Genomic DNA, 8,624 nt, shown 5'->3' with positions numbered 1-8,624 from the left:
GAATTCTAATATCAAGAAGTGAATAAGAATCATAAACATGCTTGGAACTTATGAATAGAGTTACCCCAAAGCTCATATCGTATCTTACTTACATCTAAGACATGCCAAAAGAAGGAAGGGATAGGCTTTACATACCTTTAGCGTTTACTCGCAACACACACGTATACGCTGTCCAATAGTACTCTAACCTATATTAAGATGTCAAGAACTACGATTAGGCTACGAGGGAATTCAAAACGCATTCTAACGTTAGTAACTCCTTTCTAAATAATTTGACGGCTTCCTTTACAATCAAACCAACCACATACAATCAAGCCAACATCAATGATCATGCGTACAAGTGCTAACCCGAGGCCATTCAAACAAGACTCGAGAACACTTCGGACAACCCGCATAACATTCCAAACAACCCAACCAACATACAATACAACCCGTAATCTTCCAAACTCAACAAGAACAACAACAACACATTCTTTCCTTCCAAATTCATGAACTATACCAACAACCACACGTTAACAACATCATTCACACAAATGCAAGAAACTATATTAACATCATATTAGCTTCTACAACAGCCCACAAACAATTACAACTCCAACTTGAATCATTAAACCTTCATTCTCACCATAAAATTCATAACAACAACAACCAAAATATCAAGTAAATCAATTTACCATTTCCTACAAACAAACCCCACACGGCCTCAACATCTACATACATAATTTCATGATTTCTATTCATTTCTACATACTACAACACGTTCAAACCATCCACAACGCATGCAAAAGGAGATTAAACCTTACCTTTAATACTTGGCTTTTCAACTTGGCTCCAACTTGTGCCTTGAATTTATACTTGTTCTTGTTTCCCTAAGATCAATTCCATGTTATTATACACCTTCTAAGGAGTTGAATTTCTTGGATAAAATTAAATTTTGATCAAGGTTTTGCAAGATCATTCTCGGCGATACCATGGCCGAGAGGTTCTCTCTCTCTCTCTCTAACTTTCTATATTTGTGAAGATGATGAAAATGGCTTGCTTTTTCATCAAGTTGCTATTTATATGATGCCTAGGTGTTGGACACATGTCCCACTCATGGCTTAAGCCAGTCAAATTTGGCCAAGCCATGTGTGGGACCCACTCGGCCACTTAGGAATTAATTAGTGAATAATTAAACTTTTAATCCCACTTAATAATCTAATCATGGTTAATTAATCCCTAATTTCTAATAATATTAATATTATACCAAATAAAATTTATAAGCAACTTGTGCGTTAAAACAAAATCGGAAGTTAAAAGTCCCTACCTCGGATCCCAAAATAGTCTTGTCCTTAACTTGTCGCGATTAGCTTAAAATATCCTAATGTACAAAAATACGGGATATAACATGTGTATTGGCGTTTTGCCATATGTGTGATATTGGACTCATTATTTGGTTGCTATATTTTGCTTGTGAAACCATTATCTCTCATTTATTGGGAATTATCTTGTATAGAGGAAAGGTTGGTTATAGATACGTTGAGTTGTGATTTAGATCTTAACATACAATTTAAGGTTGGAACTGATAAGTTGTGTTATGGATCGGTTGATTTACACCTGAATTGTAATTTACTCATTTCTGAGCTTAGTTTCATCATTCATGCATTCATACTCATGCATTTGGATTGGGTTGCACGCTGCAACATATTTATTGGGATCGGGTTGCGTGGCGTAACATATGTTTAGATCAGGTTGCACGCCACAACATGTATATTGGGATTGGCTTGCACGCTGCAACATATATTTGGATTAGGTTGCACGTCGCAACATATATTAGGATCGGGTTGCACGGCGCAGCAGCTACATGGACTTCGCGGTTTCCCCTTGGGTCCTGACTATCGAGCCGTGGAGGTATTCTATCCGTAGCATATGTGTATGATATGAGACAGTTGGCCAGTGCATTGCATCGCACGTGCATTCACATACATTCATTCACATCTCTGATTTTGGTTGTTGTATTTATTGTATGGCATGGTGCATTTCCACATTTAATCCTTTGTTGATTATAGCCTAGAGTTTTCATGTGCCTAATTAATACATACTTGTGGGTTGATAGATTCGAGGATTAGAGAGTTTCTCCTAGGCTATGACTTGAGATTACAGAGATCTATTGTGGTTTTTGTTACCATGAGATGACTTGTATTTGCTTTGTAACCATATTTGATTGTTTACTTGGCTATTTGTTGATTTCTTTCTTTTATATATGTGAACTAAGTGTTGTCGGCCTATGATGGCTACTTAGTACATGTTCTTTGTACTGATGCTACATTGCTACACTCCTTTTCGGGGTGTAGAGTTTGAGACAGGATCCACGCCAGGCCCTCGTGAGTGATCCCTGAGGTAGTTCCAGACAATATTCATTATCATGTTATGAGCCTTGTATAGCAACATTCAGATATTTGTACTTATTGATTTAGACTTATGTAGTGAGTAGCAGCTCTTATACTGATACAGACCAGATGCCTTGGATAGTTTATGTACTTTCGCATTTATTACTTTTATTGATATTTGAGTCTTATTAGCATTTATATTATTTTTTCGCATTAATATATTGTATGTTGGGAAGGGAATGGTTCGTCCACTAGGGGAAAGTGTGTGGGTGCCCGCAGGGCTAGTGATTTGGGTCGTGACAAGTTGGTTTCAGAGCCCTAGGTTACTCGGTCAATAAGTACAAGATCATGTCTAGTAGAGTCTTGCGGATCGGTATGATGAGCTATGTACCTATCTGTGAGAAGCTATAGGACATTTAGGATAATTCCATTTCTACCATTCCTTTCATGCTACTTCATTCGACTTGGTATCTAGTCGATTCCAATTGGTGTCTGAATATCTTTGTCTTAATTTCTTACGAATGGTGGAAACTCATTCTTAAATTCTTATGCGAGCGATTTTGTTATGACGTGGCTTGGTATGGTATAAGATGTGGCATCCTAATTCAGACGCATGACCAAGTTCATTTTCTAGCTATTGCTTGAGGTTTCAGTTGTGTGGGATCGTGGTTAGACTCGTTTATTGTGGGGGTTTCTTGAGAAATGGGAAAGATGGTACATAGGGTCAAATAATCTCAATGTTTTCAACGTATGGTTGCTCGAAAGTGGTAAAAGTGCATTTGTGGCCTAACGAGAGTGATTTGTTCGATGATATGATTGGTTTTGGGAAAAGTTTCAACTTCGTTAGGGTAATATGACGGTGTGCGTGGCACGATAAAAGTATAGTGAGCGTGCGTAATAAAGAAGAGAAGTTGAGAATAAGGACATGAAGGATGACTTTTGTGGGAAACACGTAGCGAAGTAAGATTTCTTAGGGTATCTTAGTAAGAGTACTTTTCGTGTTAATGGGACGGAGGTGCAATGAAGAGGATTTGGATAGATTAATCTTCGCTATTAGGAAGGGAAAAATTGGTAACTGACGTGCTTGTTAGTATAAGGTTGCAATTGATACGAGAGTGGATTTTGTATTCGGTCGTGAAAAGTTAAGTTGGACTTCGACATGACTATATGCTAATGGTATTGGGTTCCTCCAGGGAAAATATTATCGGTTCTAGATCAAAAATCAAGGTTACTTGTGATGAGTGGAGACTTAAGATATTAGGCAGCTGTGGTCCTGGTCCTTCAGTAAATTGCGTATTCATCGGGTCTTCGTGTTTAGAGGAATGCTTAGGGGTGTTCTGGTTTGACACTTGGGATGTTCGAAGGGGTAAATCAATGATTAGGTTCAAATTAATTCGAGTTGTACAGAATATTTCAGAATTTGAGCAAAGGCACCTTGGTGGAGGTACGTGGGGTCATTGGTTGGATTGTGTTTGTGATAGGATGGATTTAGAAAGTATTCAAGTTTAGAGTTGAGTGAGTTAAGGGAAATCTAGTGTGTGGTATACTACTATATCCAAGATTGACTCAGCTGGTTTGCAAGACTTATGATTATGGTGTTCTAATGAGTGGGGTCAAGAAATGGTTGGATGGTGATTATGATTGTGATTTGATTGGAATTGGGGAATTGAAGAGTCAGGAAAAAGTATAGTTGATTGAAAATCAATAAAAATAAGGTACATCTTCGGGTTTACTTGGGTCAGTATAGGTTATGGAGATGTTTTCTTACCTATTTCAGACGAGGTGTGATCGTGAGTACGCTTAAAGAAGGGAGTCTACAGAAAAGGACTAAGTGATATAATAGATTAAGTGATATGACGAAGTTCCGTGATCAGTGACTAGTGAGAAAAAAATTCAGGTAACCGACATGTTAAGGCTTATGGGAGTGGCTTGTGTGGCACACAATTGGGAAACTTCGTAGCACTCTTCAATTGATGAGTTAGTATGGTTTAAGAGAAAGGAATTGGGGAAATTCTTATTATGTGAGGGCTAGAGTTATATTTTCAAGATGAGACCATATTCGTGGTAGTGTATTATCTTGCAAGTATTATTGACTGGATAGCTTGGGTGAGCACTTTTGGATATTAAGGACTTATGAGTAGTTGCGTGAGGTTTGGAGCGGTAGTTGTAAGATTTGATACTTTCAGACTTGTTATGGGCATATCAAGGTGTTACAATGGGAGATTTGATGGTTAAAGGGGTATTATATAAGGCTACAGGTTTTGCGTCGAAAAGTTCAGGATCATATTAGATTTGCGTATTGAGTAAAGGTTCAGAAACATGAATATTGCAATCATAAGGTATAGTTCTTCGGTACTAAGTTGACAGCTTGGACAGGAATCAGCTTTTGGAGTCGAGAGTGACAGACATAATCGGTTTTGCATGAGGAAAAGATTAGATCTTGTCACCACAGATGTGTGGTAGGACTGTGATTTATTTCAGAAAGTTAGAGTTAGTTCGAGTGACTATTGGTGGTATTCAGGGGTTGTGCATTCATTCCAGGTCAGAATTGTTCTATTAGAGCTTTATGGACCATGTTTATATATCCAAGAGAACTTATGGGTTCCCAATAAATCACCATCACAGATTTGATGAGTTTGATTTCAGATTTGAGGTATGACAGGCTTACTGAGCTTTATCAGGGTTTGCGAGTGGACTTGACTGTATTTTAACGAGAGCAGCTATTTGGACAGATATAATGGTTTTATCAAATCAGAGAATTCCAGCAAAAGCTGTTCTTTATTTTGGCGATCAGTTGTGAGAGAAACTCGAGTATGGAAATATGGAAATTAGGTCTTTTAGCTAAGTTAGAAAAAAGTTTTGACTGATAAGATGAACGGGCAGTGATTTTGGCGTACTTTATGCTATGGAGGCTTTCGTGTTGTTATATTAGAGATTCCTTGGTTGCCGTCAGCTTTTGTACTCTTCTTTATTGTTCGATGACGAATGATACTTTAATTGGTATCTGATGTAACTACCCGATCGGTCTTTTGAGATTCGGTGCTCTAGTTTGCTTGTCGTCTATTCCACTAGCTCCGTTATAATTATTTTGACTTGCTAGCCGTATTTGAAGTCAAACGGATATCATTTGGTTGACTTTGGGAGAAGGTGTCACCTTGTAAATTCTTGCCTTTAATTATTTGGATACTTTGTTTATTGTGGGAAAACGTGCTCTGATTGGCAACTTGAATATTCTGCTAGATTTGTAATATTATTTATGACCTTTGAAAATTGATGGAGCTAATTTTAGAGTTCGTTTGGTTGATTTTTGACAACTAAGTCTGTTTTAATATTTAATATGCCTATTTATGGTGAAAAGATGGTCACGGAAAGAAATAAGAAAAGGATCTGAGATTCCTTATTTCTGTTAGCTTCGTTTTGATGTTTATGGTTTGTGGGGATGGGTGACGCCATTCTTAAGGTGATCGGATGAGAATCGGAGAAGAAAATCTAAGTTTTGGAATTTTGAAGGCTTAAGTTTGAGAAGTTTAATCAAAAGTTGACTTTTGGGTAAACGCGGCCATAATCAAATTTTGAGTTCCTTTATGTCCGGAATGTGATTTATGACTTGATTGAGTCATTGGTTCGGTTCCGGAGATGTTAGGGGTGTGATTTAGGCGGTTGGTTGAGAAACTAGCTTTTGAGATGATTTGGAGTTGACCATGGTCAAAATCGGGTCAAGACCCGTTTGGATGTTTTGAGAGTTTGAGAAGGTTCGTATAATGATTTTGGACTTGTTCACAAATTTTAGTTAGATTTCGATGAGTTTCGGATATGTTTGGGTTTTATGGTGTTTGTTTTAAGTTTCGATGTCGTTTTGAGCAAAAGGGTATCATAATGAGCACGACCGTTGTTTTGTGTTTCGATTGAACCGTTAGATCCGTATCGTAATTTCGGAGCTATAACAACAAGACTCGTCGCGTTTCACCATCGTATGAGGGAGATATGACCATTTTACAAAAGAAATTCACTACTGGATTTCTGGTGTAATTTTGGTAAATATTACGATTTTGCGCCTAACTTCACCCTTAGAAATTCGGCATTCTATCCAAAACTTTAAAACATCATATCTCTCTCATTTTAAGGCCAAATTAGGGGATTCAAAAGACTATCTTGGGTGGAATTTTGCAAGGATTTTATTGGACAGGTCGAAAGTGAGCTTCGTGATCAATTAGCACTTGATTTGGACCGAAACAACTGCGGCATTTTCTTTTCTCCACTTGTTCGAGATTTTGTTTCTTTTCTTACAAGTTTGGGAGTTTAGATTGAGGTGATTTTTTCGGTGTTGTTCTCGTCTCAACAAGGGAGTAAGTATCTAACCTTTATTTTGGTGTTTCCCTATGATTATTTTCGCTGGTTATCAATTTTAACCGAGTTTGATTGGGTAAAATTTGAGTTTTGAATCCAAACGCTGAAAAGTGGAAAATTATTGTTTTGAAGATCAAGATGATGGATTTTTGAATGGTTTTTCTGGATCTAGATAAATTAATCTTTGGGTAATCTAATTTTGAAATAAATTTCCAGTTTTTCCCTTGCGGGCCCAGGGTTACCTTTTTGGGGTTTCGAATTAAAATATAGCAATATGGGTATTGTCTAACTCATTTAAACTCGTAGGGACTATTTTGACTATATTGAACTTGATTTTTCATTGAAATTACAGTTTTGCCGTTATCAATTGGGTTTGGATATTTTTCGTCCATTTTTGAGTTTTGGGTAGAACTAAGGCAATATGGGTTTCCTTAGATTCGTATTCTAACGTAGAATTCATATTTGATAGACGTTAATCGTTCTGAGGCTCTCCCAAGTGGAAAGGCAAGGCTCAACTAGATTTGTTCGTGGCTCCAGCTCGGTAGCGATGTAGGTTACGGCTTACCTTTCGGTTAGTGAAGCATATGTAGAAGTTAGTTATTGACGGAGAAAACATGTTAAGCCTTTGGGTATGAAGTTGAGATGGATATTCTTAGGTTGGTATTGTTGATTGACTATGTGGGCTCGTCCCCATGATTGTTGAGATTGGGCATGTCGCCCTACTTCCTATGTGGGATATTTTTGTGATTGACATACATGCGCCTCTCCCTCTTGCTATTCCATTGTCATATGAAAGAGGAATGTTGTTATTGAGAATCGAAATGTTGATCCGCACTTATTACTTTTATCTCTCATTTGAGACTTATTATCATTTATATTATTCTTCTACATTGATAGATTGTATGTTAGGAAGGGAAGTGTTCGCCCACTGGGGGGGGGGGAGTGAGTGGGTGCCCGCATGACTAGTGATTTAGGTCGTGACATGATCGAACCCGTTTTCCACATGAATCCTCTTCATGGATTATCAAAATTGAGTCAATGAATCACCAAGTTCGTAAGTTGTTTGTCTTTTCTTTATTTTCTGATGTGTTCATTTATGTCTAGGTGATTGAATGTGTTATCTCTTGTAAATATTTCATTTCCTTTAAGAAATTCACACCTGAAAGGAACATTCCAATGTTAATTAGTTGTTGTATATGATTTAATAGAAGCTAAGTCGATTGATGTTAAAACATTTAAATTTAACTCTTTTCTAAGATCCAAAAAAGTTCTTACCTAAAACAAGCGGTTAATTCTGTTACACCCCGTATCTTCGAAGAAGCACTTATCAAATTTGAAACATGAGTACGTTGAGTTATGGATAAGTAAAACCACTTTGAAATATAAGCAAGCATTATTAAGTTTATTTAATCAGTGAAGGATGTATATAAGGTATACCGGGAGGTTTTATAAGGAAATGAGTGGAAGAAATGAAGCAGTACGACTTTGGAGAAAGGATGGGTAATGTTTTGTGTGAAATTCTGGTCCAACTTTGGGGACGAATATCTCTTAACATATGAAGTGTTTTGAAGTGAAACAAGAGCCTAAAATGAAGTTCGTCGAGTCTAGTTTTCAACGCAATAGACCACTCATCAATAGGACATCAGAGTAGAGAATTATGGACGTTACAAGTTCGGCTGACAAAGTAGGAACGCGTGCTACAGTACTGCTACAGTTACAGGGGTAAAAACCACTTTTTTATCACCAAAAAATTGAGAGAGAGAGAGAGAGAGAGAGAGAGAGAGGAGATCACAAAGTAAGCAATTTTCAAGCGACGGAGTATTAATCGAAGCTCGACTAAATGCATGAATGTGATTCTAGTATGGTTTTGCGGTGGATTCAAGGGGGATATCAAGATATCGCTGTTTT

This window comes from Lycium ferocissimum, chromosome 12 (assembly GCF_029784015.1).
Source record: "Lycium ferocissimum isolate CSIRO_LF1 chromosome 12, AGI_CSIRO_Lferr_CH_V1, whole genome shotgun sequence".
Lineage (NCBI taxonomy): Eukaryota > Viridiplantae > Streptophyta > Magnoliopsida > Solanales > Solanaceae > Lycium > Lycium ferocissimum.
The sequence above is the reverse complement of the archived record's forward strand: the minus strand, read 5'-3'. Positions refer to the sequence as shown.